At 43.6% G+C, this 7448-nt stretch overlaps 1 pseudogene; it reads right to left on the bottom strand.

Annotated features, from left to right (window-relative positions):
• Positions 1-102: 102 nt before the first annotated feature.
• On the bottom strand, positions 103-443 carry LOC102818942 (annotated as a pseudogene).
• Between the last annotated feature and the right edge of the window lie 7005 nt (positions 444-7448).

Here is a 7448-nt window from a genome sequence, read left to right as displayed (position 1 = left end):
TTCCTTCCCTTCCCTTTCCCTTCCCTTCCCTTCCCTTTCCTTTCCTTCCCTTCCCTTCCCTTTCCTTTCCCAATGGATACTCAATTTACTAAAATAGTTGACTCAAGCATCTGCAGCGGGGACTTCAACCTCTACTCCAGGCTCAATACTGATGGAAGTGATCTGCTTAACCATCTCAGAAGGACTGTGCAAGTCAATAAGTCGCTTGTGGATTCTCATCTGCAAGCGGTCCCAGGTCTTAGAACCTTCACCACAAGATTCTGAGTCTTGGTAGGCATCCTAACCCGGCCCTTCACTTTCAGGATCTTGTCCTTTGTACCTCTAATCAAGTCAGCACACACTTTCTCCAGCGACTTTATGTTGCGGCTGGTTAGAGTAATTCTAATCCGGTGAATGGCCACCTCTGGTTCCAGGGGCATCTTTCTGGTATCCTTAAAAGCCATGGGGGCGGTGGCGCAGCTTGCTGACCGACTTGTTCCTTGGCAAAACCTCGAGCGAGGAAAACTGCAGCTGCGACCGACCGCGTCTTCCGCAAAGAGAACTCAAGTTTCAAATCCTATCCCTTGTTGGGTTTACCACGAAGGTAGAAGATAAATGCCTGTTGTCATTGGCATATTCACAATGATTTTTAACCGCGGGACTTTTTAATGACCTACGGATAATTTATTTGAACCAATAGTATCTCGTGGGTTAGAGCGTGATTATTACGTCAGTCTGGACTTAACATTCCTAATTCATCAACTACACTTCGCTCACGAATAAAGGTTTAAACCCAGTGGACAGTTGTCGTCAAGCAGTCTCATGGTGGCCCTACGTGTATGTCCTATAGGGGTTTTGGTGGCTCTTTGTTGAGTAGGACTGTGCTTCATAGAGGGTTTTCAGCAGCTGACTTTTCAGGTCAGCAGGCTTTGCTTCTGAAGTGCCTCTGGGTGGACTTGAACATTCAACCTCTCATTTAGTAAGCAATCATGTTAACCACAATCAATTAGTTTAACTACTGATTACATAAACTTTAGGAGACGTCAACAGAGAAACAAACATCAATTTTAAAGTGTACACCACAATTAAAGAGTTGCTATCTGATACAAGAATACTTATATTAATTCAAATTTATTTCTAAGACACAATATCCAAGTTCCTCTCTCTTAGAACTTCCTTGTAAGTCTCTTTAACTCTCAATGTATCTATTGATTATGGATGTGAGGGATCTTTAAAAACAGATAAAATGATGGTAGATATCACTCTTTCAGCTACCAGTAATAAGAGCTGAATGGAAACAAATAGGTAAATATGAATGCTACTGGTATTTGTGGACTAGGATTTTGTATTTGATTATTCAATCCATCTCATTAAAAAAAAAATATATATATATATATAAAGGAGCTCTGGTAGTGTAGTGGTTACGAATTGGACTGCGAACCGCAAGGTCAGCAGTTCGAAACTACCAGCTGTTCTGCGGGAGAAAGATGAGGCATTCTGCTCCCATTAAGATTTACAACCTCGGAAACCCTGAACAGGGTCGCTGAGTCGGAACCGACTCCACGGCACATAACAACAACAACAACATATATATAAAGCAAAAACACACCATGAGCAGAAGGAATTCTTAGTCACACTCACAAGGGTGGCAAAGGACACAAGCAGTTGTTAAGGGAACTTTGGAATCCAATTCCTTTCAGCCAAGATGACTCACAAAGGCCAGGTAGAGGCTCTCATTGAACGTCAAAAAAGGATTTCGGAGCAGGCAGTTGTACGTGAACCTTTAAATCCAGAAAGTATGAAGAGAAAATCCTGAGCCATGTCAACTCTTTCCTCATTGCTTTGTAATAGTGGGTTGAGTTCTGGTGCATGGGCCATAAGAGAAGAGAGAAGTATACAAGAGTAGGGCCACACTAGTCCAGGAAGACCGTAAGAATAGGCAAGAGGTTGAAGAGGCCTGGCTTCGTCAGCTCCTGCGGACTCACGACGACCCCGTGGGAACAGAGTAGTGTGTGTGTGGCTCAGTAGAGCTCCTGAGGCTGTGAACTGCTGAAGGAGAGAGAGCCTATAGGTGAGTGCTCTTCAGGTTACTAGTACATTTGTGCAATTTGTGTCACCAGGGACTCCTTCCCTACTAGAAATGAAAATGCATGGCCCCAGCTACTAACGCAAGTCAAGTCTCAGCTGCCTGGCTCCCACCTAAAAAGGGCTTGACAGAAAGTGAGAAGCACCCACTCCGTGAACGAGCACCCACTAGTGCCAGCGGCACTGGAGAACCCAAATGGGTAAGAAGAATCTGATTTTCGGTAACACTAATAGAAAGTAGGGCTAACTATACCAGCGTTTTCTCCCAGTCTTCCCCAAAGAGACCTATGGCCTTTGACAAGTAACTGGTCATTGGGGAAAAGGCAGTAATCGCCTTTTTGAGTATTACTGGACACTGACTCTGACTTGACACTAATTCCAAGAGACCCAAAATATCACTTTGGCCCGCCAGTCAATGGAAGGCAATGGGGTCTTAGCTAAGGTCTGTCTTGCTCTGGGTGCAGTGCATCCCTGAACCCATCCTGTAGTGATTTCCCCAGTTCCGGAATGCATCGTCTGAACAGACATACTCACCAACTGGCAGAACCCCGACACTGGATCCCGGAAATGTGGAAGGTCTATTACGGTAGGAAGTCATTAGAACTGCCTCTACATGGGAAAATAGTAAACCAAAAGCAATAGTGCATTCCTGGAGGGATTGCAGACATTCGCGTTACAATCAAGGAGCGGAAGGATGGTCCCACCACAGCCCACAGCCTGATTTAACTCGCCTATCTAACCTGTACAAAAACCAGATGGGTACTGGAGGATGACAGTGGATTTTCACATCCTTAGCCAGGCGTTGACTCCCCCATTGCAGCTCCTGTTCCAGATGTTTCATTGCTTGAGCTCCTGGTACTGGTATGCAGCTAGTGATGTGGCCAATGCCTTTTTCTCAATTCCACTTTTGAAGGGTCACCAGAAGCAGTTTGCCGTCAGCTGGTGAGGCCAACAATGCACCTGCACCAATCTACCTCAACACACAACTCTCCAACACTGTCATCATTTAGTCCGTAGCGAACTTGAATACCTTCCCCTGCCATAAAACATCACAAGGTCCATGACATTGATGACAATATGCTAAATCTGACCTAGTAAGGAAGTATCAATGGCTCTAGGCTTATTGGTAAAACATGTGTGCTATAGAATAGGAATTAACCAGAGGGCTTATGGGAGATGAAGAGTTGATGGGAGTTGAGGTAGATGGAGCTTCCACCTCAGTGAAATTTCTACAAGTTCAGTGGTGTGAAGGATAAGTTATTGCGTATGGCCCCTCCCACAACTAAAAAAAAAGAGCCACAATGATTGGCGGACCTCTTTGGATTTTAGAAGCAACATACCCTCCATTTGAATGAGTTAATCCAGTATATATGTATCAAGTGATTGAAAAACTGCTCGTGTTTTAGCATGTAAACAATGTAACATCTGTGCAACACAGAAACCTCTGGGATCTCTGTGTCGGGCACGTGCTCTACCTCCAGGTAAACTGCGGTCATTCCTCTGAGAGGCCCAAAGTGCTAGGTGAGCTCAGGGAAGGAGGCCTCTGCTTTTCCAGTTTGCCACCTCAGTACTTACAGGACAACTGATGACGAGGGTTCACTATCCAGTGACTACGATGGGCAGTGGTCGTGGAGGGACACGGGCAAAGGAAGGACAAGAAAGGGAATACCGGTATGAATTAAAATTATACTTACCAGAGCTTTGAAATGATACACTGATACTTGCCCTCTAGTTTCCTTGAAGGTTTTAAAGAACAAACTTACAGGCGTGAACAACAGCCGCATGTAGCTACAGTTCCGGAAAAACAGATTCTTCTAGCAAATACAGGCAAGTAAGACCTAGTGTCTGATGGCCTGCAGCCTCCTGGACTCACAGTAATTAAGGACAGTAACAAATAAAGCAGGAAAAAAATGGTATCTGTTATCCTCTTGTGCTACTGAAGGTGCACAATAGAGTAGAACTTCTCCACAGGGTTTCTGAAGCTGTAATTCTTTTAGGAAGCGAAGTGCCACATCTTTCTCCAGCAGAGTGGTTTAAACCACCAATCCTAACCCACTGCACCACCAGGGCTCCTAGAAAGTGTTTCTAGCTAGGACTAATGTAGTTGGCAGTCTTCATTCCAAAAGAACGCTAAGCTGTACTTTTGCCCAAGTGAGGCAGTTTGGGAGCTAGCAATGTGTTGAAAAGCCTGCACAGAGCATGCATCACTAGAGCTAAGTGACCAGGATTATGTGAGGGATCATTTAGAAACCACTAAAGGAGTCCTAAGGAGCTCTGGTAGTATAGTGGTTACAAATTGGGCTGCAAACTGCAAGGTCAGCAGTTTGAAACTACTAGTTGTTCCGCGGGAGAAAGATGAGGCTTTCTGCTTCCATCCAGATTTACAGCCTCGGAAACCCTGTACAGGGTCGCTATGGGTCGGTTCCTACTCTACGGCACATAACTACCACCACCATAGAAGTACTGGTGTGGCACTGTAGGATAAGCACTGGACTGCTAACCAAAAGGTCGGTGGTTCAAACCCAACAGCCACTCTGCAGAAACACAGTTCAGGGTGACTATGAGGAGTTGGAACCAACTCGATGGTACTCAACAAAAATCAGAAATGGTGATGTATAGTAATCCAAACCTACAAGTGTTCTTTTTTTCTGGTCAAGAAAAAGAAAACAGCCAGGACCTGACCTAAAACTATCCGAGGAAGAAAAGCAACATTAGGTCAAGATGGAGCGGCAAGAGAAACACGGCTGTTTGCCAGATAAAACAGGACGGAGGAAATCGGGGAATCTGTGTAGCTGGATTGCCTTGGCTTCGGCCAGTCATTAGCTCATCACAGAAGCAAGTTTCTCAACTGCAACTGAATGGATTGTTCACATGCAGGCACCATTTCACAGAAAAGTACATCACTTCATTACTGCTTCTTGTTGGGTGCCCGTAAGTTCTTAAGAGCAACGCCAGGGGACCTCAGCCATAGGGTTCCCTCGGCTGTAATCTTTAGGGGCGCAGATCACAAGGTCTTTCTCTAGAGAAACATACTGAAACAAACCAAGATTTGAAATATTTACAGGGGCTTCAAAAAAAAACTTCATGGAAAAAATGGAATTAAAAGATAATGAAATGGTCAGCCTGGCATAACTTAAATAGCTCACAAAGACAATGTTACACATCCAACTTTTGTGAGCGACTGGGATCTTAAAAGCTGACGAGAATCCATCTAAGGGCCAACTGTTGGTTTCTCCTTGAAAGGAGTAATGAAAATTGAAGATGCTTGGAATCAGTTAATCCACTGGACTAATGAAACACATGAGCATGATGTTCCATAATCCTGAGACCAAGCATTAAATGGGGCCGTTACCACTACCAACTGTTCTGCGATAGGGGTCACATCAAAAGGTCCTGAGAACCAGTGGGAGAAAATGTGGAACAAAGCTCCAAATTATTATAAAAAAGACCAGGTTTATTGCTCAGAAAGAAAATGGAGGAACCCAAGACTATGGCCCTTGTTCAGTCTTCAGGTTAGGAACTGAAGTCAGCGTTCTGGCTCCATTTCCAGCCAATCAGTAGATAGGCATAGTGTTGTTGATTGTCATGCATAGTGACTCTAGACAGAGTTGTTTCCGATCCATACTGACCTATGTACAACAGAGCAAAATACTGGTTCTGTTGTATCCTGGTCCTGTGCCATCCTCACAATTTCTACTATTCTTCAGTCAATTGTAGTGGCCACTGTGCCAATCCATCTTGTTGAGGGTGGGTCTGCTTTTTCACTGACCCTCCAATTTACCAAGCATGATGTCCTCCTGCAAGGAATGGTCCCCTCCTAATATATCTGAAGTTATGAGAGATGAAGTCTGGCTGGCCATCTTGGCTTCTAAAGAGCATTCTGGTTGTACTTCTTCCAACACAAATTTGTTTGTTCTTTTGGCAGTCCAAGGTACTTTTAAAATTCTTCTTCAACACCATCACTCAAACACATCAATTCTCCTACGGTCTTCCTTATTCATTGTCCAACTTTCACATGCATGTAAGACTACTGAAAACACCGTGGCTCGGGTCTTGCGCACTTGCCTAAGACTGACAGCTTGGCTCTTGAACACTTTAATAGGGTCTTGTGCTGCAGATGTGTCTAATGCAATACATCCTTTGATCTCTTGAAAGCTGTTTCCCTGAGTTTTGGTGGTAGATCCATGCAAAATTAAGCTTTGACAACTCCTATTTTATCTCCATTTATCATGATGTTATTTACTGGTCCAGTGGTGAAAACTTTTTCTTTCCTTTACATTAAGCTACAACCCATACTGCAGGCTGTAGTCTTTGATCTACATCGTAAGCATTTGAAGCCGTCTTCACTTTCAGCCAGCAAGGTTGTACCATCTGCATATTGCTGATTGTTAATGAGTCTTCCTCCAGTGCTGATGCTAATGGATCTTCTTCATGTAATTCAGCTTCTCAGATTTATTTCCTCAGCATACAGATTGAATAAATATGGTGAAAGAATACAACCCTGGCACACACCTTTCCCTATTTTAAACCAATCAGCATTCTCTTATTCTGTTCAAACGATTGCCTCTTGGTCTACGCACAGGCTCCTCATGAGCACAATTAAGTGGTTGAGAAATCTATTCTCTGCAATGTCGTGATTCAGTTTGTTGAAAAATTACAATTAATATTCAGTTAGTTCCTGGAGCCTTGTTCTGTGCCAATGCCTTCAGTGCGCCTGGAGTACCACTGTTTCTTTATCATATAGGAACTCTTTAAACGGTTTAACATCAACCATTGCTTTTTGGCATAATGACTATATTCTTTCCATCTTCTTTTAATGCTTTCTGCATCATTCAGTATTTGGCCCAAATAATCCTTCGGTAGCTTGAATTTTTTCTTCAGTTTCCTCAGCTTGAGAAATGCTGAGCGTGTTCTTCCCTTCTGGTTTTCCAATTCCAGGTCTTTGCACATTTCATTATAATATCTGACTTTGTCTTCTTGAGCTGCCCTTTGAAATATTCTATTCAGCTCTTTTATCTCCTGATTTCTTTTTCTCTTTGCTTTAGCATCTCTACACTGGAGGGGAACTTTCAGTCTCTTCTGACATTCATTTTGGCCTTTTCCTTCTCTTGTCTGCTTAACGACTTTTTTCCTTCTTCCTGTATGATGTTCTTCATGTCATCTCGCAACTCTCCTGTTTTGTAATCATTAGCGTCTAGTAGATACAGTGTCTAATAGGAGCCCTGGTATGGCGCTGTGTGTTAATGCACTGGACTGCAGTTGTTTGAACCACAAGGTCGGCGGTTCAAGCTCACCAGTCGCTCCTTGGAAACCCTACACAGGGTGGGTATGGGTTTGAACTGACACAAAGGTACTTACCAGCAACAACAGGAATATAAGACAGG

This window comes from Chrysochloris asiatica, unplaced genomic scaffold, assembly GCF_000296735.1.
Source record: "Chrysochloris asiatica unplaced genomic scaffold, ChrAsi1.0 scaffold00184, whole genome shotgun sequence".
In the NCBI taxonomy this organism is placed as follows: Eukaryota; Metazoa; Chordata; class Mammalia; order Afrosoricida; family Chrysochloridae; genus Chrysochloris; species Chrysochloris asiatica.
This window is presented reverse-complemented; position numbering and strand designations above follow the sequence as displayed.